A 24,401-nucleotide genomic window follows, 5' to 3' on the forward strand; every position below is an offset into this window, starting at 1 on the left:
GGATGAGATCCGTCCAGAATTCCTCAAAGCTGTGGATGTTGTGGGGCTGTCTTGGCTGACACGCCTTTTCCACTGGATTGGCAGACTGGGGTGGTGGTGGTAGCTCTTTTTAAAAAGGGGGACCAGAGGGTGTGTTCCAACTACAGGGGAATCACTCCTCAGCTTCCCTGGTAAGGTCTACGCAGGGGTACTGGAGAAGAGAGTCCGGCTTATAGTAGAGCCTCTGATTCAGGAGGAGCAGTATGGGTTCCATCTGGGTCGTGGTCGTGGACCAACTCTTCACCCTCTCCAGGATTCTGGAGGGTTCATGGGAGTTTGCCCAACCAGTCCACATGTGCTTTGTGGATTTGGAGAAGGCATTTGACTGTGTTCCTCTGGGTATTCTGTGGGAGGTGCTTCGGCAGTACAGGGTACATGGCTCTTTGCTACGAGCCATTCAGGCCCTGTACAAACAAAGCAGAAGTTTGGTTCATATGGCAGGCAGTAAGTCCAACTCATTCCCAGTGAGAGCTGGACTCCGTCAGGGCTGCCCTTTGTCTCAATTCTATTCATAATTTTCATGGATAAAATTCCTAGTTGCAGTCAGGGGATGGAGGGTGTCCGGTTCGGTGACCTCAAGGTCACATCGCTGCTGTTTGCAGACGATGTGGTCCTATTGGGGACATCAGGTTGTGAACTTCAGCTTTCACTGGGTCGGTTTGCAGCCGAGTTTGAAGTGGCCGGGATGAGAATCAGTACCTCCAAATCTGAGGCCATGGTTCTCAGACAGAAAAGGGTGGAGAGCCCTCTCTGGGTCGGGGATAAGCTCTTGCCTCAAGATAGATAGATAGATAGATAGATAGATAGATAGATAGATAGATAGATAGATAGATAGATAGATAGATAGATAGATAGATAGATAGATAGATAGATAGATAGATAGATAGATAGAGTCCAGTTCCACACCGACTACTGACCCCGCTTGCCTGACCAGCTTGACCATCTTGAACATCTCGTTTCTCCTTTTTATGCTTCCTCCCCAGCACACCGCAGCATAGAAAAGACAGCTGGCAACCATGGTCTGATAGAACATCTGCAGAAGCTTCCTGCAGATATTAAAGAACCTCAGCTTCCTCAGGAAGTAGAGCCTGCTTTGACCCTTCCTGTACAGGATGTCTGTGTTGGCTGATGAGTCCAACCTATCATCCAGTTATCTGTATCTAAGATACCTGTAGGTCATTACCCTCTCCACTTCAACCCTCTCAATAGAGGCTGGCTGTATGGGTGGCCTAACTCTGCAAAAGTCCACTACCGTCTTCTTGGTCTTGGCAGTGTTCAGAAGCAGGTTGCTCCCACAGCACCACTCCACAAAGTCCTTCACCAGGGTCTTGTACTCCCCCTCCTGCCCTCCCCTTACACAAGCCACAATGGAAGTGTCATCAGAAACCTTCTGCATGTGGCTCGTCACAGAGTCATACTGAAAGTCTGAGGTGTAGAGTGTGAACAGAAAGGGGGAAAGTACAGTCCCTTGTGGTGCTCCTGTGCTGCTGACCACAGTCTCTGATGTACAGTCCTTCAGCCTGACATACTGAGGTCTGCCAGTGAGGTAGTCAGTAATCCAGGAGACCAGGTCTGGATCCACTTGCATGTTAACCAGCTTGTCTCTAAGTTGGAGGGGCTGAATGGTGTTAAAGGCACTGGAAAAATCAAAGAACATGACTCTTACAGCCTCAAGTGGAAGAGTTTAAGTATCTCTGGGTTTTGTTCACAAGTGATGGTAAAAGGGATCAGGAGATTGACAGGTGGATTGCAGGCTCTTTGTCTGTTGAGGCAAAGAAAGAGCTGAGCCATAAGTCATGAGCTTTGGGTAATGACTGAAAGAATGAGATCGTGAATACAAGTAGCCAAAATGAGTTTCCTCCGCAGGGTGTCTGGACTCTCCCTTAGAGATAGGGTGAGAAGTTCGGTCATCCAGGCGGGACTCGGAGTAGAGCCGCTGCTTCTCCACTTTGAGAGGCGCCAGCTGAGGTGGTTCGGGCATCTGGTTAGGATGCCTCCTGGATGCCTCCTTTGGAAGGTGTCACAGGCAAGTCCAACAGGGAAGGAGACCCCGGGGAAGACCCAGGACACGCTGACATGACTACATCGCCCAGCTGGCCTGGGAGTGCCTCCCTGGGGGAGCTAGTGGAAGTGGCTAGGGAAAGGGAGGTCTGGGCCTCATTGTTTAGGATGCTGCCCCCGCGACCTGAACCCCGGAGAAGCGGAAGATTATGGATGGAGGTATGTAACATCGAGCCTTTCCTGTCATTTATACAGTCCTCTGTTTTCTTGTTCTATTTTATTTGTCATCAGGCTTGGCTGATATGTACAATATCATTGTCTGCATAACAGTGAAAGTTAATGGCATGGTTACTTGTAACTGTGCCTAACAGTAACATGTATAGTGTAAATAATAATGGTCCTAAAATGGAGTCTTGTGGAATTCCGAATCTCACTTTTGAATAATTGGAAGATAAATTGTTTACATTTAAAAACTGATAACATTCTGTTACGTAAGATTTGAACCACGAATGGGCTGTCCCTGTGATTCCAACCATGTTTTTTACCTTTTTAGGAGAATATTGTGGTCTATTGTATCAAAAGCTGCGCTGAGGTCAGGTAGCAGTAAGAGAGATATGTAGCCTTGATCAGAGGCAAGAAGAAGACCATTAGTTATCTTAACTAGAGCTGTCTCAGTGCTGTGGCCTGAATCCAGATTGGAATTTTTTATACATATGGTTCTTATTTAGATATGAACTAACTTGTTAGGCTACAGCTTTTTCTAAGACCTTAGATATAAATGGTAAGTTAGAAATAGGTCTGTAATTAGACAAAACGCCAACATCAAGATTTGGTTTCTTGATCAGGGGTTTGATAACTGCTAGTTTAAAAGCTTTGGGAACATAGCCCAAGCTAAGGAACACATTTACTACAGTTAAAAGAGGGTTTATAATAATTGGTAGTAATACTTTGAGTAATTTTAAGGGGAACTGCATGGAGTGTGCAGGTTGTACAATTTGTAGAGGAGATAATCTTCTCTGTCAGAGTGGGTAAAAAGCTTCCAGCCTTTCTTCTGAACCTACGTTATGTTTTATATCAGCCAAGTCAGATGACAGCCAAGTAGGATTCAATACTCTGGCTTGAATTTGTTATCTAATATTTTTGATTTTATTATTTAAAAAGTCCATAAAAAACTTCACTGGTGAGAGTTGCCGGAATTTGTGGTACAATACCTGCCTGATTTTTTTTTTTGTAATTCCGGAAATCACACTAAACAGAACTCTAGGATTATATTTATTGTTCTCGATCAGCGAGGCCAGATATGCTGAGCGAGCTTAAGTGAGAGCATTTCTATACTCTATAAGGCCATCCTTCCAGGTAGAGTGGAACACTTCCAGCTTGGTTTTTCGTCATTTCCGCTCTAGTTTCCGAACTGTTTGTTTTAAGGTACAGGTTTTACCGTTGTACCACGGGTCTTTTTCTGCCTTATCCTTTTCATTTTAAGTGGCACCACATTTTCTAAAGTTGATCAAAAGGTATTTTCTAAATAATCGGTTAGTAAATCTGGCTCCATTGGGTCTAATAGAGTGGAGACTGGGGTTGATAGTTCTGGGATGTTTTCTATAAATTGTAGGGTGGTAAAACATTTTATTGAGCGCTTTATAGAATAGCAAGTGGATGTACATATATTATGGCTAAGACACAGCTCATATGAAATTAGGTAATGGTTGGGGTAAAATAAGAGATTTAATCCAGTAGGAAATCAATGGAAAAATAAATAAAGGAATAAATGATGTACATATATATACTCTTCCGTTTGAGTTTGTACAGTTTTCTTTATTTTACTACCAATTCAGAACCAGAATTTCTTTAGTCAACTGTAAGTGTAAATCACACAGAACACTGGTAAAGTACCCAGACTTACTCACAGTCACAGAAGAAACAGTATATACCCAATCAGAGTAAAGACATTAGAGTCGGGGTGAATTTATCACTTCGTGTGAATAGAGTTCACTTTAGACATCAGACCTCTGTACAGCTACTGTAAATATTTTTTCTTTGGTGTTTTTGGCAAAGTTTTAATCAAAGTAAGTGCTTAACCTTCAGAAAATGTCATTTTTCACCACAGGCTGTCAAAACAGAGATTATATGAGCTGATTTTTTTTTAAATGTACATAAGTTTTTGCAACCCTGTTACAAAATATCAGTAAATGTATGAATGATATTTAAAAGAAAATTCAGTTATTTTCTAAGAAACAGATTAATTAAATGCTTTTCCAACTTTTGAAATACATTATAAAAATTCTAAAGTTCTCTTTTGTTTTCAGTGTTTTATTCATACACAATGAAACTTCCGGTAACATCCATCCATCCATCCATCCATTTTCTAAGCCGCTTCTCCGTCAGGGTCGCGGGGGGGAGCTGGAGCCTATCCCAGCAGTCTTCGGGCGGAAGGCAGGATACACCCTGGACAGGTCGCCAGTCCATCGCAGGGCAACTTCCGGTAACATGAACTAATAAAATAAATGTTTTTGGATTTTTTTTTTTAAATGACTGAATAGCAGGGCTGAAGCCTGGCTAATATGGTTGAAGCAAGTGACAGGAATATTATGGCAGTAAAAACATCTAAAATATATAAAATCTAGCAGAGGGGAATGTTGAAAACTGCTTTATACAAAAAGTTCTTACTGAAAAATTTGTTTCAGGTCGTTTTTCAGTTTCATTTCAAATAACTGGAAGGTCAAAATTGGGTAACAGTAAAACTAGTAGTTAGTTTAGGCTGATAACCATATAGTTAGACATAAATAATCAATAGATCTATAATCTTTTATCAACAATAATGTTGGTATCAGGGTTGAATGAGCAACCTTTACTCCTGCAGCCTGATCAGTTGTTGTGTGTAAATTGAGAAAATATAATGAGAATACTCATCATTGGCCCCATCATCAGGATATCGTGAGTTCGATCCCTGGTGATGCTACAGCCGTCCATAGCTGGGACTCCAACAGAGCACATTTGACCTCGCTCTCTCTGGGTGGGTAGGATGGTCCCCTCCCCACCATTACTCAATGTGATGGTAGTCAGTGCAGGCGTCGGTTAGCTGACGTAAAAGATCTGGCATTCAGCGCTTTCCTCCGAGCACGTCTGGCTGTCCAGTGATGTTGCGTGAGCGGCAGTTCGAAAAGAAGTGGCGGCTGATTTCACAGGTCTCGGAGGAAGCCTGTGCTGCCCTCACCCTCCTAGCACTGGTAGTATTGTGTGATTGGGGGAGTCCTAAGTAGCAGGTGGAATTGCAAACAAGCAAGCAAGCAAAATTTATTTATATAGCGCTTTTTACAACAGGTGTTGTCACAAAGCAGCTTTACAGAACAATCAGTATTACAGAAAGAAGAGAAAGAAAATCCGGGTCCAAGCCCCCATGAGCAAGCCAGCGGCGACGGTGGCAAGGAAAAACTCCTCGAGAGGAACCAAGACTCAGAAGGGGAACCCATCCTCCTAAGGTCAACACCGGATAGCAAACATTATTAGTATGAAGTTTTATAGTAAAGTGGGAAAAGAGAAGATCTGAGGGTGAGGACTGCACAGCGCTGTAAAGCAAGAAGCTCAGTGGTGGTCAAACTGGTCCAGAAGGCTGGTGAGCAGCGGCACCAATCAAGGCAGAAGAGGCAGCAGCATCAGACGCACAGGATGGGCAGCTGATCAGCTCGGCAGAGAAAGGAAAGAAAAACACAGTCAGTTCTGTAAAGAGTGGCTGACCACAGTTACAGGTAGGACCTGTCTAATGGTGTGCAGTTCCCCTCCAGACCCTTTTAGTGGTAACACCAGGGAGTGTGGGGGAAGAGTGTCTAGGGAGGAGGCTGCATCGTTGATCATGCACAGTACTGCAGTAGTGACGCAATTCACTGATTGGTCGTGCCTTTATATTCTACCGGCCCTGCGCGTTAATGATTGTTTGGCGTGGTGCACAGTAGTTAATTGATGTGTTGGTTAATGCTTATAGATTGAGAGCTGTGCCTGAGAGTCAGAAGAACTAGTTGTATGCAGGCTTGATGTGGTATGCTGCGTATTGATGACCGTCTGGCATGGTGTGCATTAACTGTGTAAGCCTGGTGGTGTGTCGTGGTATCAACAGCTGTGCCTGAGAGCCTTAGAAGAGCACGTTTTATGGGTACTTTGTGCGGTGTCAAGAGATTTTATGAACTGGGGAAGCAAGACAGTAGCAACAAGCCTGACGCGTTCTAGACGCAGAAACTCCCAGTAGAGGAATACAAGTAGTACCACTTGCTGAAAACAGACCAGCCCCAGTGAGCAAGTGCTTGAAGATAATGGGGGGTGTGGGTGAGAGTGGTTGTGCGTGAGCCTACCTTTGCGAGGAAGAATGTATACAAGTTAATGTCTTGTTTTTGTTTTATTCCTCTGCTATAGGTTCTCATCGGCACCAGTCGCTGTTTTGTCATATTGTTTTTTTTTTATTATTTCTTTTTTTTGTGCTTTGTTTGGGTTATTTTTATTGTTTGCTGTATGTTTTTTTTATTATAATAACAATAATAACTTGTTATTGTTTTAGTTCTTCCTGTTCTGTCTTCCTGTGTCTATTTGAGACGGGCACAATTGAGTGACGTGCCTGGTTTCGTCACTGCATCACGAGCCCTGAAGAATTTGCTTTGCAAGTGAGATTGGAAGCTGGCGGAAGAGTATATTTTTTAACTCGAATAAACAAGTGTGAATTTTATTCTGTGACCTTAATAACTTTGATAGTAACATTGTTTTTGTTTTCTCCAAAGGTGCTTTTGGTGGGATGCTGTCCAGTGTGGGGTTGGGTGATATTTTGCAGTGGTTGTGTCGGTATTTGACTTCACCAGAGTGCGGTGGTTTTACTGCACAGAAGGTAGTTTGGATGTGAGCCATTTGTCCATTTTATAGTGTTAAACCCTCCACTGGAGTTGCGTGACCACCACAGTGGCCTGGAGACTTTTTTTTTTTTTTTATTGTCTTAAATAAACTTTGGTATTGTTGCCCTCTAGTTTGTTTGCCGTCTCTACTCATTCAGTTGAGACCCCTGTGAGTGGGGAAGGGTCACCCCAGTAATTGATGGTGTATGCAGGTGTGAAGTGGTTTTGCCAGAGTTGATGCAATTGTCTTCGGGCTAAATTGGTACACCCCATCGCCTGTGTTACACACAGATTACAGTATAACAGAGCAGCAGAGACTCCAGCAGGTCCAGACCTGACAGGGAGACTAATCACCAAAGGCTCCACTATACAAGTAAGTTTTTAGCCTAGACTTAAAGACTGAGGCTGAGTCTGAGTCCTGAACATTAACAGGAAGATTATTCCAGACCTGGGGGGCTCTGTATGAGAAGCTCCACCCCCTGATGGAGCTTTATTAGTTCTAGGTACCAGTATTGAGCAGCACCTTGTGATCTAAGTAGGCGTGATGGTTCATAGTGGGAGAGAAGGTCACTCAGGTACTGAGGGGCGAGTCCGTTTAGGGCTTTATAGGTCAGTAATAGGATTTTATAATCAGTGTGAAATTTAACTGGTAACCAGTGCAGGGCTGATAAAACTGGGCTGATATGGTCGAACTTTCTGGTTCTTGTGAGACTCTGGCTCCAGCGTTCTGGACCAGCTGAAGCTTGTTAAGGCTTTTGCTGGGACGTCCAGACAGCAGGGCATTACGGTAATCTAGCCCTGAGGTAATGAATGCATGAACTAGCTTTTCTGCGTCCTGTAGAGATCATGCATTTCTTAATTTAGCGATATTGCGGAGATGCAGGACGGCTGTTCTAGTGATATTAGTTATGTGTGCGTCGAAGGACAGATCAGCGTCCATCACGACACCAAGATTTTTAACAGATAAGCTTGATGCAACTGAGAGATTGTTAAGTTTTAGTGTTGTTAGACAGTTTGTTTCTAGCTAATTTTGAACCAAGAAGAGTTAAGTAGCAGAAAATTGACATCCAATCTTTTATGTCTTTTACACAGTCATTCACACAGTGATTCGCCCTTTACATTAACAAACTGATAGCGATCAGTGAGGTAGGACCTGAACCAGGAAAGAGATGTTCCTGTTAGCCCTACAAGGTTTTCTAGTCTATATAGTAAGATCGCGTGGTCTATTGTGTCAAATGCTGCACTAAGGTCTAGGAGGACTAGCAAAGACACATTTCCTTGGTCCGTGAATAATAAAAGATCATTTATAATTTTTTACTAATGCTGTTTCTGTACTATGATGTGGCCTAAAACCAGACTGAAATTTTATATGTAGATTATTCCTATGCAAATAAGAGCTTAATAGTTTGGTTACCACTTTTCCCAGGATCTTGGATATAAAGGGGAGATTTGAGATATGTCTATAATTTGATAGTTCACAGGGATTGAGGTTTGCTTTCTTAATCAGCGGTCTAATTACTGCAAGTTTAAAAGTTTTTGGGATGTATCCAAGACTAAGAGAGGAGTTTATTATTGACAGAATAGGCTTGGTTATTTCTGGTAAGATTTCCTTGAGTAGACCTGTAGGAATTGGGTCCAAAATAAAAAAAAAAAAAAAAAAAAAAGGTAGATGGTTTTGCTGAAGAAACTATTTTAACTAGTTTGTTTTCTTGAAGTAATGTAAACGATTCCAGCCTCTGCAGTGACTCTAATATTCTCAGGGTCTAGACTGGAATTATAAGCCAGCAGGTTTGTGGAGTTTAACTGTGTTTCTGAATTTTCTGTCTAATTCTTTATAAGGGTTAGATGGGCAGCTGACAGAACCTGATAACTGCGGGAGGTTTCTGATAAAGCTGCCAGCTGTGGAGGAAGTTATAGTCCTCTTAACCTGATAACATGGTGATGAACGCACATTACCACTAAACTGGATTTTGTATGAGATTAAGTAATGGTCTGAGACGGCTGTGCTCTGGGGGAGAATGGCTAAGTTAGCTATGTCTACACCAAAGGTCAGTAATATGAGGTGTGGTTGAGGTGGTGTGTGGGCCCTTTTATAATTTGGGTGAATCCCATGGAGTCTATGATAGATATGAATGCCTTACTTAATGTGTCGTGAGGGTTGTCAATGTGGATATTAAAATCTCCAACAATTAATATTTTACTTGAAAACGTTATTAGGCTTGATAGAAACTCAGAGAATTCCTGTAAGAACTGAGAATACGGACCAGGTGGCCTGTAAATTGTAATTAATAAAAATTAATGTTTATTTGTTCCTTGATCAAGTATATTTAGTAAAAGAACTTCAAAAGAAGAAAATGTAGGTCCTACTTTCTGGTTCACGCCTAAAGCTTTAGTATGGATGGTTGCTATACCTCCACTCCGACCGCTTAAACGAGGGCTGTGTGCATAGCTGTAGCCTGTGGGAGTGGCTTCATTTAGACTAAGGTACTCATCGGGTCTAATCCACGTTTCTGTGAGGCACAGAGCATCAAAATCATGATCTGTAATAATTTCATTTATAGTGATGGCTTTAGATGTCAGGGATCTAATGTTAAGCAGGCCTAGTTTTAGACCAAAGGTGCGGTCGTTGTAAACTGGTGTAACTGGTCTGATATGAATGAGGTTACTAAGGCAAACGTTTCGAGGCTTTTTGATGTGTTGTTTTATTCGGGGAACAGACACGGTCTCAATTGTATTTACACAATAAGCATTTGTAGAAGTGCTAGCAATCGGCTTATTTCTAGCAGTAACACTAGCATGATGAGCAGTAACATTTCTATTTTTGCTGCTACTTACGTGACCGCTTTGAAGTCAGCGGATGGCCCTCTCGATGTTCCGTGAGAGGACGACGGACCCCAGAGGACTAGGGTGAAGCCCATCCCTCCGGTAGAGCGCTGGCTGCTCCCAAAACGAGGACCAGTTGTCCACGTAGCCCAAACCGTTGCAGGCGCACCAGCCGCGGAGCCAGGACTGCAGCGCGAAGAGCTTGCTGAACCGCTCGGATCCCCGCCAGTAGGTGGGAAGAGGGCCGGAGATGACGATCCTGGCGTCCGTCTTCTTCCTGGCAGTGTCCAGTAGCGTCTGGTAGTGCTCCTTCAGGACCTCGCTGCGCCGGTCGGAGATGTCGTTGGTCCCGACGTGGATAACCACGGTCCCGAAGGCGTCGCGTCTGCGGAGGGCTGAGAGGAGCCGCTTGGCGATGTCTAAAACACGTGCACCTGGAAAACAGGAGACAGTGGTGCGGCTGTTTACATCTCTGACTCTAACATGGCGGACAATAGAGCTACCAATAACATAAACCGAGTCCTGTGCAGAGCGCCGAGGCGCTGGGGCGGGCGACGGGGCCCGAGGCGTAGGCGGTGAGCTGAGGGTGGCGAATCGGTTGCAGGAGATGAAGACTGGCTGGGGTGGCGGTGAAGGTCTGGAAGGCCGTCTGCGGTGCTGGCATTCCCAGGGACCAGGTGGGGCTGGGGCTGGCATGAGAACGGTGTCTCCCGGTGATCAAATAGTCGAAGCTGGCGCGACCACAGAGGGGGAAACTTCCCGGGAGGCTTCGTGCTGTGACTTCTGCTGAAGGAGCTCGTCCTGCCTCTTCAGGAGGGCGGTGATCTGCCGGTCCAGCTGGGCCAACTCAGAGCTCAGGGCCTGGAGAGCTCTGTCCTGGGAAGACGCCATGTTGAAAGGGCTGAGGAGAATCTGTGTGAGAGAGAGAGAGAGAGAGAGAGAGAGAGAGAGAGAGAGAGAGAGAGAGAGAGAGAGCGCAAAAAGAGGGAAAAGGCATGAGGTGTGACGGGTTAGCGGTCTGATAGTGTTAATTATTGAAGTGAAAGTTGAACGCTGCTCAATCTGAAGTTCTAAGCTGTGGTGCTCTCTGTCCTAAATTGGGGAGAAAAATTGGGTAAATTTTTAAAAATAATAATAAATAAATAAATAACATAACATTGTAATGATGGTGTCAGTGGGAGTTTTTAATGAATATAGTTCATAGAGAAGTTCAGAGGCAGTGAGGAGACACAGCCCCAGATCTCCACATTAAAGGTGGACACAGACATTTGAGGAGTTTTGTGATAAATGCCAGTTTTAATCATTTTATTTTAAACTAAAATGCAGATCCTTCACTGTTTACAGACATAAAAACAGCATCACCTAAAAACTAAATCACACAAACTGTCCTCCAGCAGTGTCTGATAGTCTGCTGACAAAGTTCTGACCAGTGTCCTGCAGTTGATGATATAATTGGTTTATTGAATGTGTTCCGTCATCATTGTTCCATTATTTATGTCATATTTATGTAAATTTAAAACTGCTGCAGTAAATAAACGCGCAGCTGCTCTTATGAACTTCTAACCAATCGGAGCGCAGGAGGCGGGGTTTGTCGCAATAAAGGTGGGATTAAAAAAGTAACGTCCCCAGATCCACGACACCTGGGGGCGCTAAAACGGCGAATCTCCAAAATAAAAAGTGTAGCAGGAGAAAAAGACGAAGAAGAAGAACAACAACAAGAAGAGCTTCGGGGTTTTAGAGAGAATCAGGAGCCGATCTGCTGAAGGTAAAGAGCCGTTTATCTCTTTTTCTCTCTGTTTATAACTCACTCTAACAGAAATAGAGAGAATCAGGCGCCGATCTGCTGAAGGTAAAGAGCCGTTTATCTCTTTATAACCCAGCCATTATTCAGTCAATCTTAGTGATGGTCGTTAAACAGGCGCTGTTGCTTTAGTTTCCAATTGTCTTTACCACACAGAAGGAGACAGATTTGGTGTCAGACTCATAGTTGGTTTCCATTAAATCCAAAAAGAGTGTTTGATGCAGAATGTCGCTGAAAATTCATTATAAATAAATAGAAATACAAAATGAAATGTGCAGTGGTAACATGAAGTCTGTAAATATCGCATTAATAACTGTTAGGCGAGCCCAGGGTAGAGCAAGGTTGTTTTGGCCAACAGGCCCCAATGGCAGCAGCCTTACAAGGAGCAGAAATGGGTTACGCCTACTGAGTACTAACTGAGGTCGATGACGGTATTACCGCTCTGCCTTCCTCCCAGTCATGCATCTCATTCACAGGTTTATAAGGTAGCACCCATCACCTATAGAGGGCGCACACTCACAAAGCTGACGAAAAAGACAAATATGAACAAAATATCAAAACACTTAAATGTGGCTCATACAAAGACAGCGATTAAAATGTTTAAAAATGTAAATGTTGTCTGGAAAGTGAACAGGTTTGCCGTGAATAATAGCTGCTTGCTTCTCTGTTCCAGCTCCATTAATGAGTCAAGAGAATGCATTTCAAAATATAAATGTTACAGCTCAGCTCAAACCATGAAGTAGGATGGAATTTAGCATTAACATTAGCTAACTAACTCGCTAGAACAACTTTCACCACATCCCAAACCCCACACCTTCACTTGCACTTCACTTCCTTCATGAGTGCACTTCTAATGGTATATATGCTGCGTCTACACAACATTTAGTGTGTTGGTGTGAAATTTGGTCAACATGGTGAGGGTGGGAGGGGGGAGATGAGCCTTCTTCAATCAATAATAATAAAATAAATAATTTTATAAATTAATAAATTCAGGTACGTCATAAATGTGGCCACAGCTGGAGCGGCTATCTTGAGTAAGTTTTTCAGCTTGTTTTGGGAGCAGCAAATCTGCTGCAATATTTGAGACCTTGAGTTGTGGTTAGTAAAGGTTGGGAGTCGCCTCCAAATGGGGGAACATTTCATTTGAGGACAGTTGCTGTGGCTCTGCATTTGTGTTGGTCAGCTTTGACTGCCTTTGGTCAGTTTAAACAGACCATTTGTCATCTTCAGTTGAATATGCCTCCTGTGCTCTGCCCACTAATGAAGATTTCTTTTTGGTGGTTTAGCCCAAGGTCAGTGCAGTTTGTGTTATTTTTTCAATTGCATCAATTTATTTCAGTAAATTTTGGCTTTGAATGAAGACATTTTAATAATTTGCTTTAATTGCTGTTGATAATTTGCAGTTTGCAGTCCTGGCAATCTATAAATCTGATTAGGAAAAAAACTAAGTTGATCACTCTGCTTGTCTCTGTTAGTTTGTGGGTAATGTGGTCCATGAGGTAATAGGTTCTCGCCTGAAAGCACACAGCTATGTCAGCGGCACATGTGGAGTAGTAGTCTACAATGTGAAGATACATTATCTTCTACAGTTTAAAAATGTCTGTGGTGATCATTTGCAGTAAAAACTCTGTAACGTATGCTGTTACCTCCGTCAAAAATGGTTTTGGAGACAAACGTCCATTTTTTTCCTGATCTACTATAATTTCTGATTAACCATCATGTTGTTGTGTTTTTTTTTTTTTTTTTTTTTTTTTTTTTTTTTTTTTTTTAACGCTTGTTCTCCTCCAGAATGATCTCCTGCTCCAGGCGACCATACTTTCTAAATGCCTTCCTGCACATATCTAAGTAACATCCAGAAACACATCAAGAACCTGCTTAAATAAAGTAGAGATGATTTTGAGAATATGGCATCCAGAAGCTCTAGTACTAAGAAAACTTCCTCTGCTGATCTTCACATGACCTCACCTTGCAAACCAAGACAGAAGACTACAGGCAAAAAAAGAGCTCACTACTGTTCCGACTGTGGAAAGAGTTTTACAACACAGAGTAATCTCCAACAACACCAGCGCATTCACACAGGAGAGAAACTGTATCACTGCTCTGACTGTGGACTGAGTTTTAGTCGACAGGGTCATCTCCAAAAACACCAGTGCATTCACACAGGAGAGAAACCGTATTACTGCTTTGAATGTGGGAAGAGTTTTAGAGAAAGTGGAGCCCTCAAGAGTCACCAGAGGATTCACACAGGAGAGAAACCGTATCACTGCTCAAACTGTGGGAAGAGTTTTACTACACAGAGTTATCTCAAAACACACCAGCGCATTCACACAGGAGAGAAACTGTATCACTGCTCAGACTGTGGGAAGAGTTTTACTACAGAGTCATCTCCAAATACACCAGCGCATTCACACAGGAGAGAAACCGTATTACTGCTCAGAATGTGGGAAGAGTTTTACTACACAGTCATCTCCAGAGACACCAGCGCATTCACAAAGCACCTTATCACTGCTTTGAATGTGGAAAGAGATTTAGAGAAATTGGTGCCCTTAAGATTCACCAGCGGATTCACACCTGAAAGAAACTGCAAGAAACTCTTGTAAGAACAGTATCCAGAAACAGACGGTACATGTCTTAATTTGGTAATATCTCACTGATGAAGGAATGCTGTTTTAGTAATAATATTTATATATGTACATCGAAGGACAGAACGGGATTGGTCGTGAAACTTTTTTTTTGTTTTTTTAATTAATTTATCTAATCTAGTTTGTTTCTAGCAGTTTTTGGACCAAGAAGTTATGCAGGAGAAACTTACTCAATATCCAGTCATTTAAGATAATCCTTTATAAGTTCTTTATTAGTCCCACAGTGGGGAAATTCTTAAGTCATTTTATAACTTTTATGTCTTTTATACAGTTCTCAATTCTAATAAGTTGAATGCAGTTGTGTAAAGTGCCGCCAATCACGCTTTCCCCGTCTGGCAATCCAATGGAAGAGTTTTGGTTTGGCAGTTGTCAGGAACACTAAGAGTTCCTTTCACTGGAACTAAGGAGCCGAGCCCAACTCATGAAAAACAAGCCCACACCATAATCCCCCCTCCACCAAACGTACAAGATGGTGGTGCACAGTAGTGCAGCAGCTTCTCACACTCCTGGAGAGACCCCCATTTTAGTGTTAACATCATGCCCCTTAAGTGTGTGACATACAGCAGAACCGAACTCTTTATAATAACGGACGGTTTGGCTGTAGAAACAGCAACTATGGACCACAATCTCAGAGCTACGCTAGGTAGACTGCAGCTACTATGGACCCTTGAGTGGCGGAGCAGAGGGCAGAGGACAAAGGTCAAGCGAAAGCGGTGCGCGCGGGGGCAGAAGAGGGGCAAGCGGGGTGGCGTGCTAGCGAGGCTAAAAGCTAATGCTAACAGACTGCCGATTCCGTCACCTTCTGCGACTGAGGATGAGTGTTTCTGAAGAGATGAGGAACTGTTCTGTACTTTGTCTCACGGAAACATGGCTAAACAACAGCGTGCCGGACTCAGCCTTCCAGAACGCCGGCCGGCTGCTCTTCCGTGCGGACCGCAACCAGCCATCGGGAAAAGCCCGCGGGGGCGGCTTATGTGTGTATGTAAACAAAGGGTGGTGCACAAACTGTGTTATGATTAACAGCCACTTCTCAGAGGCAATAGAATACCTGACTATAAAGTGTCAGCCGCGTTATTTAATTTATCAGCTCACGGTTCGTCATTACGGTTTACATCCCGCCTGGTGCTAAAGCTAATGACGCGCTGAAGGAGCTACATGAGCACATCAGCTCGCTTCAGAACAAGCACCCGGAGTCATTTTACATGGCGGCTGGGGATTTATCCACGTAGACCTGACAAACACTCTGCCGAAGTTTTATCAGCACGTCACCATACCAACATGGGGAAATAACACACTGGACCGCGTGTATACAAACATACGAGACGCATGCAGAGCCGTGCCCCGCCCCCACCTTGGCCTCTCCGACCACATCTCCATCATCCTGGTCCCTGCCTACCATCCCCGCTGAGACGCTCCAGACCCACACAGAAGACCATTACTGTGGCCCAGCGACGGTGATTCTGTGCTGCAGGACTGCTTTGAGTGCACAGACTGGCAGGTGTTCAGGGATGCTGCAGTGCAAGATGGGGAGCTGGATCTAGAGGATTATACAAATGCTGTCCTCGGATACATCAGCAAGTGTCACCACCACCAGGACTGTGACGTGCTACCCGAACCAGAAACCCTGGCTGAATGCAGAGGTCCGATCTCTGCTGAAAGTCAGGGATGCTGCCTTCAGGTCTGGCGATTCACAGACACTCAGGAGAGCTAGACAAGAGCTGACGGCAGGTGTAAAGAGGGCCAAAGCTGCATAGACTCAGAAGATCCAGGGTCATTTTTCTTCCCAGGATCCACGGAGCATGTGGAAGGGCATCAAGTGCATCACAGACTACAACACCAGAGATGCACAATGCACCAGTGACCCCCTCTCTGTATCTCTGAACGTACCTGTGTGCTATTGGAGGTATATTTCCTGGGGTGAAACTCCCCAGGTGGCGTAGTCGAGCTCAAACCTATTTGAATGCTTAAAGAAAGGTCACATTGGGAACAGAGAAATAGCTAAAATGTGCAGAGCAGGATGTCCTCCAGAGCTGGGAACCTTTGGACTAAGGGACGCAGACTCGACTGACTGTGTTCTGACAGAGACCAATAATTTATTAATTAGTCACAGCTGAACTGATATACCTTCCACTTGCATGCAATAAGATCCTTAATTACACAAATAATTTGATTATCTAACCATCACTGTTTCATTCATTTTGATCATATTGTTTTCAGCTGAATGAAACAGGATGTCTCAATTAATTTAACCTGCTAGGTGTTCCACTGCAAGTCTGTCTAGAACACACTGAGGAGTTGCACAGTGTGAGAGGTACTGGGTGGGTGTGGACTCGATGTCCCCAGCTGGCTGCAATGCAATTGGAGTTTGTCCTGGTGGACAAGAGGGTCACTTCAATATAAATTAAAATTGCAGGGAGGAAATCTTTGTGTGTGCTTAAGCACCAAACAGTTCAGAGTATTTGGCATTCTTGGAGTGAGTAGGTGCTCAGTAAACAATGTGGGATTTGTAGATAGTTGGTCTATTTTTGGGGGCACGTCTGGTCTTTTGAGTCAGGATGGTATCCACCCCTTGTGGGATGGTGCTGCACTCATTTCTTGTTGCATAGCTCGTCCTCTCTCAGATAGCCGTCAGTGTAGGCCAGTTAGTCGCTGACAAACCAGGGCTGAGGCCAGACAGCAAACAAACAGGCTAAACTGACTGTCTGCGAACTGCTTTGAGATGCCACACAGGTTCCGTCCAGTTGAGACTGTGTCTGTTCCTTGAATAAAACAAAGCATCAAAAATCCTCAAGAAGTTTGCTCTAGTGACTTGATTAATATCAGACCATTTATACCAGTTTGCAGTAACCGCACCTTTGATCTAACTTGATAACTAGGACTGGTTAACGTAACATCTCTTGCATCTAAAGCTTTTTTTTGTTTCAGGTCCTACCTCACTGTTTGCTATGAAGAACCTGAGAAATAAGAAGCTGATATCAGCTTTGTGTAAGTAGGTGCAAACGTTAATCTGTAATAAATATCTATACAGATTAAAGAACACTATGATTTACCACTACAAAGCATCAACCATGGCTGTAAATAAATAACTACTACATAAAGTGAAGACTCCCTGAATAGACAGTTAAATGAAACAGGCTTAATATAAAACCAGATGACAAACAATCGCATCAACAGGTTCTCTGGACCTCTTTAACTACATGACCATATCTACACATAAACACCACACAGACAATACGCATCACACAGACATGAGCGTGTATCGCTGCGTTCCCTCCGTTATAGAATACTATCCTAAACTAGTGGAGTTTTGGAGAGTATCTTTCTGAAACTGCTACTCTGTAATGCTACTGAATGTAGTCCATCAGCGATGTTGACCGTCCTAAAATAGCAGTGCCGTTGACCAAACTCAGCATTCAGGTACGCATATCTATGGTAATAGATGGACCGTGGTTTATAATTGTAAACCTACAGTCCATCTACATGGGGGGTGTTTCTGATAAACTGGCCCGGGAGCAATTAGGGGTTAGGTATCTTGCTCAAGGGCACTTCAGTCACATACTGCCGACGCAGGGGATCGAAGCGACCCCTTCCGGTCACAAGGCTAGTTCCCAAACGTCCAGCCCATGACTAATAGCATTATAGAGTATTAAAGATTTAAAAAACTGCTGTGTGGAGTAACATCATACTTCAAACTAAATGTTCTACATCACATCTTTCCAGTGTTAACACAAGGCTAAAGGTCACAGAGCTTTAAACTCCACAGAACAACACTGACCGATAGAATGGGATGCTCTGGAGCAGCTGCACAAGAGCCTAAAGGGTATAAAACAACAGTTTATATACTGGGTTTGATGGCTCAAACAAGATTTCTCTGGAACAGCTGTGTGATGTCACTGTCCTGCAGTCCATGAAGACAGCTCTCTGTTATCTCTAGATGTTAATGGTTAAACACCATTAACAGAGAACAGAAGAGGCTTCAGTGAAGAAAGAGAAAAGCACCTGTTCTTCTCCTTTTGGTTTCTCTTCATAACGAAGGCTTTCTGTATCTTCTGCTGTGGCATCTGAGCATCTCACTGTAAAGACCCTTTAAAATATACTCAGATGAGCTGCTTCATTAAGCGCACATGCAGCTCCTTGTTCCTACACTCACTGTCCACTGTATCTCTGATACTCTGTTACCCTGATCTTCAGTGGTCAGGACTGGATATTGGGTGGGTAAGCTAACACAGGACTCTGTAAAATTAAAACAGAATAAAAAATGCATCATTAAAATGGACCAAGTCCAAGGTCAGTCCCCTGAGGAAGATAAACCTACATGGCTGATATTTGAGAAGAGGACTGAAACAGGCATTGTGCAGTTTATTGAATTGCAATTGTAAAGTTAGTTTGTTATTCAGAAGCTTTATGAGCTTCGCTTCACAGAGGTGATCTAATTCTGTAACGTTTTGCAGCAAATCCAGACAATCTACAAAATATTTTACACACTTTACACTGTTCCCGTGTTGAACTCCACCTCTGTTCTATTTATTATTCATTTGTTCTCAAGAGTGCTATAGTATCTATATCTATAATCTATATATTGTATTCTTTCTTTGCAATAATTCTTAGATGTGCAATATTATGTAACGCTATAAGCTGTCCAAGGAATGTGCAACAACAACTGCTACCTCACCTGTCTATTGTCTATCCACTGTTTTAGAATATATAGTTTTATAGTCCTTTTTCTTTATATTTAATTTGATACTTTCTTTTTCCTTAATACTTATTACTGCACTTTTTATATATATATATATATATGTATGTGTGTGTGTGTGTGTGTGTGTGTGTGTGTGTGTGTGTGTGTGTGTTTAGATATTTTAGCCTTATGTTTAAATTGTTTTATATGTACGAAGTGCCGTTGGATTGCTGCTCAATTTCGTTGTACACTTTGCAATGACAATAAAGGCATCTTATCTTATCTTATACTACAAGTGAACAGCAATTCCATAACATTATACATGTTCTTCACATACAGTGACCTTTTATCTGAACCCATTAGCAGCAGCAGCATCTTCAGTCACCATCTCCATCTCCTTCATCTCTACAGGACACAGGTGATATTCTATTTCAGAAGCGCTGCTGATGTCAGTAACTGCAGTTCTGCTTTAGATTTGCTGTCCTGAGTTTTATGATGTTTAATCTGCATGCTTGTTTTTATCTTTTAGATCAGGAAGCAGTATTAGTATTAGTATTAGAAACTAAGCAGAAGAGGACCTGAGACCTGCTACAGGCAAGAAAATCATACATTACACATTAACTGATGATACGACTAGTAGGTTATGTGTGTTTATGGTCTATTTAGAGCTTGTTTTATCTTGATTTATCTTGTTTTATCTTGTTTTATTTGTCTAAACATTGAGAAGTAAATCTGCTGGACATCATGTCCAGTTCTGGCGACGCTACTCCTGACGATTGTTCTGAAACTGTGACCTGGCAGTAAAGACAGGAAAACACTGAGGAGACCTGGTAAGAAGCAGTGCAGCTTATTTTTAAAGCCACGCTCTCGTCCAAGAAGACCATCTCACAAGCCTGTGGGCATCGTGACCAAAAAAGACAGTAATAAGAAGTGGAGATCGCTTGCCTCATGAGTTTTACTGATAGAACCGTGTGCTCCCAGATAACAAAGGAGGAGATAAAATAGTTATCAAGGAGTTTCGTGACTCATTCAGTGATCTAGTGGTGTTATGATTATATGCTGTGTTGGATCTTTAGTTTGAGACCCTCAGAACGCAATCTGTCCTCTGCTTTACAGCCTGCTTTCTGCCAGTTCAGGCACAAGCTCCATTTTCTAGCTGTGATGCCCAAGATGTGGCCTTACAACCTGGAAGATCTGTCATTCTTCTGTATATTAATGTTTTGAGTTTATGGCCTTAATAAATTTATACAGCTTTATATTTATTTATATATGCTAAATAACCTCCTGTATTGGTGTGCACTGTAAGGGTCCAGTCTGCGCCGCCAGCTGCCAGCAGAGGGCGGCAGCGCACAGTCCTGAGACGCCAGGGATGTTCAGGGAAACTCCAATTCCCAGAAGCCCTCAGGCTGATTAAACCCAACCTGGCACACATGTGGACTCCTCTACTTAAGGCCAGGAACTCTTTCACTTCAGACTATATATATTTTTGTTCTGTGTGGAAATGAAGCTGCTCCTGGGTTAACAAGACAAGCGCTTGCTAAAATGTTTGAATGCCAGTCACGCCAGTTTGGGCAATTAAGATCAACAGTTCATTTCAGACGCCTCATTGTTTTAATTTAGACTAAAATGTTCATATCATAGACCTTACAACAGTGATGACCACCAGCAAGATGGAGTCCCTTTCCAATGGTCTTCATCTAGGCTGGTCAGATATGTGGGAAAGAGCAAAGGTGGTTTGAGTGACCAGGTCACTGTGGCCTATATTGATCAGTTTCATATGGTCAAAGCTGATTTCACTGACTGGTTTCCCATTCACTTTATTTTGGTGTCATCTGTATGATTAAACCCATGTTGGTAGGATGTGTGTAAATTTGAATGTAATTGTTTAATAACCTGAGAGAAATGCTTGATTTACCATTTAACAAACCCAAATTATCCCCAAACTATTCTCTGTAATACTGATAATAAGAAAAGAATATAAACATCAGTAATACCAAAAACAGAAGTAAATAAATGTATTTTCTGTGTAGTTTAGTGTAAACAGCTGCTGCAGCTGCTCCCTGTTCTATTACACTGCCTTTGTTTAAATTACTGACACAGCCAATAAATGAGCAGGAGTGTCCCGTACACTAGCACAGTGCTAGATTATGTTATTTTATGGAGAATGGAATCTAATTGCACTATAATGCTATAAAGTTTGGTCAGTAGGGGGAGCACTGCACTTACCACTGCACCTCAGACTCCGTCTACCAGTGCAGACACTGGCATGTGCTGGCCACTGAATGCTATAATTTTATTGTCTCCAAAAATTTGCATGAATTAGGGTGGTTCATGTAAATGATATGTAAATGAGGTGCTGCCATATTGGTGCTTGACTTTATGAATATAAGCTGATGAATTATTTGCACTCTGTGCTCGTTTCCTCTGAGACACTTTGGACCAGTTCACACTTTTATTTGGCTGTCACGATTGGCTCCTCCCACTCCTCCATGTTTACTTTCTGATTGTCCACGTGTGTTTGTTGTGTTTGAGTTCAGGCCCCCTTGTTTTCAGACCCCGCCCCTGATTGTTCCCACCTGTGTTTCAACCTGTGTCCTGTTATCGCTCGTTAACCCTCTTGTATTTAAGCCCTGTGTTTGGGCCTTGTGATTGTGCTGTCTGTTGTGTGCGTTGGCGGCTGTTTCGACCCATAGGGAAGCTGTATTGATACTGTGTCACTGAATATTGACACCTACTGGACCTTAAAGCATCCAAGTCCAAGGATGCTTGTGGACTTTTTTTTTTTTTTTTAAATAAAAATTTGTGGGAAAAAAAAAGTTTTTCCAACGTTTTAGTCTGTTACACTTTTTTGAAGCAACTTCTCCAGCTGTAGAAAACACTCGCTCATATGGGACAGATGAGGCTGGAGTGCAAAGATATTGTAAGGACAGCCGGAAGAGATTTGGATAGTCTTTTGGTTCTGCCAGTGTATCATAGGATCCTGAGACCTGGCAATATTGCCCTCTGCCAGGTATTTCTGCACCTCCTGGATGGCATCAGCAGTGGCACATTTGGTTTGTCTGCTTATTTCAACATCAGGATGGTGCCAAAAGTTATCTAAAAACAACAAATTGGCATTAAAGTACATGATGTCCAAACAAATAATGCTGAATAACATGCCTGATGTGGATGCAGACAGCTGCTGTGAAGACGGTCCAGGCTGGGCCTCATTTGTGCGTCCGATTACAGATGCACATTCGGACCGCAGTCTACTGATGGCCTCGTTGCCCTTGGAGGAACTGCGGAACCCGCAGTTTCATATGTGCTGTTCCAGGATGTTGGCACCTCGTTTAGAAGTTTCAGGGTTGGTCGACCCATCTGTTGCAGCACTTGAGCAAGCTTCTCCTTGGCTGTAGTGCTTGATCTGAAGTATGTGACTTTGTGCCTGATGGATGTAAGTGTGGGGATCTGATCACATGATTTTCTAACTAATAAATTGAGAGTATGTGCAATGCAAATCGAGTGCCGAATTTGGAGCTGTCTAGTGGATGCAATCATGTTTGGTGCTGCGTCAGTCACAAGACACTTTACTTTATTGGCTATGGCCCAGTTCTCCATTATGGCTCTTTTGACTTGGGCCAAATTGTCAGCAGTGTGACTTTGTGGAAGGTATTGTACTCCCAACACAGATGTACACTACTGCAATTTCTCATTAATGTAGTGACGGGTAAGAGCCAAGTAAGCTTCCATGTTCACAGATGTCCACATCAGCCGTTATACTCACTGCCACAGCTTGCTGTACTTCCATATTCACGTTCCTTCTCGTACTTTTTGGCCACCATTTGTTTGATGGTCTGAAAATTAGTCAAACCATAAATAAATACATTTAAAGTAAAGATTACATAAATTGGATTTATCAACTACTACTTTCATCTATCATTTCCACACAAACCTTTCTGGTTGGCGAAACATATGAGGGCTCAAGGACTAGAACCAGTTCCTTGAACCCTTCACTCTCCACAATGCTGAGGAGCTGGCAAGCCATCAAGATGAAATTCAGCAGAGCCTCATCCAGCATCTGCTTCCTGGAAGCTTGATGGTTAAAAATGAAGTAAAGAATACATTTATAAAAATTAATTAAAAAAAAAAACAACTGTGAGTCATTTGTAGAATGGTTGTATACCTGAGTTTATCCTGGGTGTATCAGGGACTTCAATCTCATGTTTGGCCCTATAATGCCTCAGCATTGAGGAGGTGGATTTGTTTAAATATGACAGTTCTGTCAAACAAATGCGACATTTAACCTGCAGAACATAATATGAATAGTAAACTAAGAGTCAATTTGAGATGAATTTGGATTGAGATAGATCAAGTGGAAGCTCTGAAAGGAACCAGATGAAACAACGCAATTAAAACAAACACCTTATTTTCCAATGTAAGATCAAAATGGTCCCACACAGCAGAAAACTTTTTTTCCTGTGTTTATTTTGTTATGTCTGACTGTCGTTCTCTCCGTGTTGGCTAGCTGAACCTGGATTGTTTTGACCATGACCCTGGATTTGCCCAAAATAAAGCTCGCTTTTCTCAGCATGCGTGTTTGCTTCCTAGCTCCACGTTACATTGGTGCTGTCTACTTACGATGGGATCACCCAAGATGAGTGTTATTGCCAGGTTTGAAGGTCTTTTCACCAACATGTATTGCAGATTTGATTAACCATCATATGTTGATGGGTACATTTTGGCCAAAGACTGTGAGGTTGAGGGATTTGTCCATCACTGCAGGGGACAAATGAGACCAGCAAGTGACAAAACTCGATAAGTGGGTGTTGAGGTTGCAGTACAACGCCACTGCGTTCTTCTCAGAGACCTCAAGGTGTTCAGAGGGGAATTTTTGCGTACCCTCTTCATCTAGAAGGAACTTTCAGCTTCCCAAAATATTGATTCATTTTTTGCACTGATATGTATGTCAGTATAATATATAATCATTATAACATATATTATTAGCCTTATTTGCAGCACATGGCGAAATAGATTGTGACCTCATCTCCCTCAGGTCTCTGACACCCTTCTTCTGTGTCAAAAATGCAGATCAGATTCCTGCTGCTATGAAAATTGTTCTATTTTTCTGAAGCATCTGGATAACAGGGAACTAATGGCACTGTGTGAACATCAAGAAGTTACATCATCCACTTTTTATAGAACATCTTTCCCATACTCAAGATCACTTTACAATCCATAAATAATCAATACAGTACATGCACAGCTCCACAATTCCCACAGCTAGCGGAGGGACTTACACTGATCACAGCACAGAGTCACTTAGCGAACCCGGAAAGAGTCCTTAGCTGCAGGGGAATGTCTCAGACTGTGACTACGGTGCATCTCACAGGAGGCCAGCCAGGAAGCCTTGAAGGCCCAGAGTAGCATTTTTCCTGCAGCTGAACGCCTCCAGTCCAGGCCACCTCATAGTTGCGGCGCAGCGTCACCCAGGCAGCCAGCGCGAGAGACCTTGTAGCTGCACTGAACACTACCGGTCCAGACAGCCTTATGGTTGCAGTGCATCCTCAACC

General features: G+C 42.9%; 1 pseudogene; it reads left to right on the forward strand.

Annotated features, from left to right (window-relative positions):
- LOC108414705 overlaps nt 1-22,349 on the forward strand; it is a 35,176-nt pseudogene extending 12,827 nt beyond the window's left edge.
- Nucleotides 22,350-24,401: the final 2,052 nt, after the last annotated feature.

Source organism: Pygocentrus nattereri, chromosome 2, assembly GCF_015220715.1.
Source record: "Pygocentrus nattereri isolate fPygNat1 chromosome 2, fPygNat1.pri, whole genome shotgun sequence".
In the NCBI taxonomy this organism is placed as follows: Eukaryota; Metazoa; Chordata; class Actinopteri; order Characiformes; family Serrasalmidae; genus Pygocentrus; species Pygocentrus nattereri.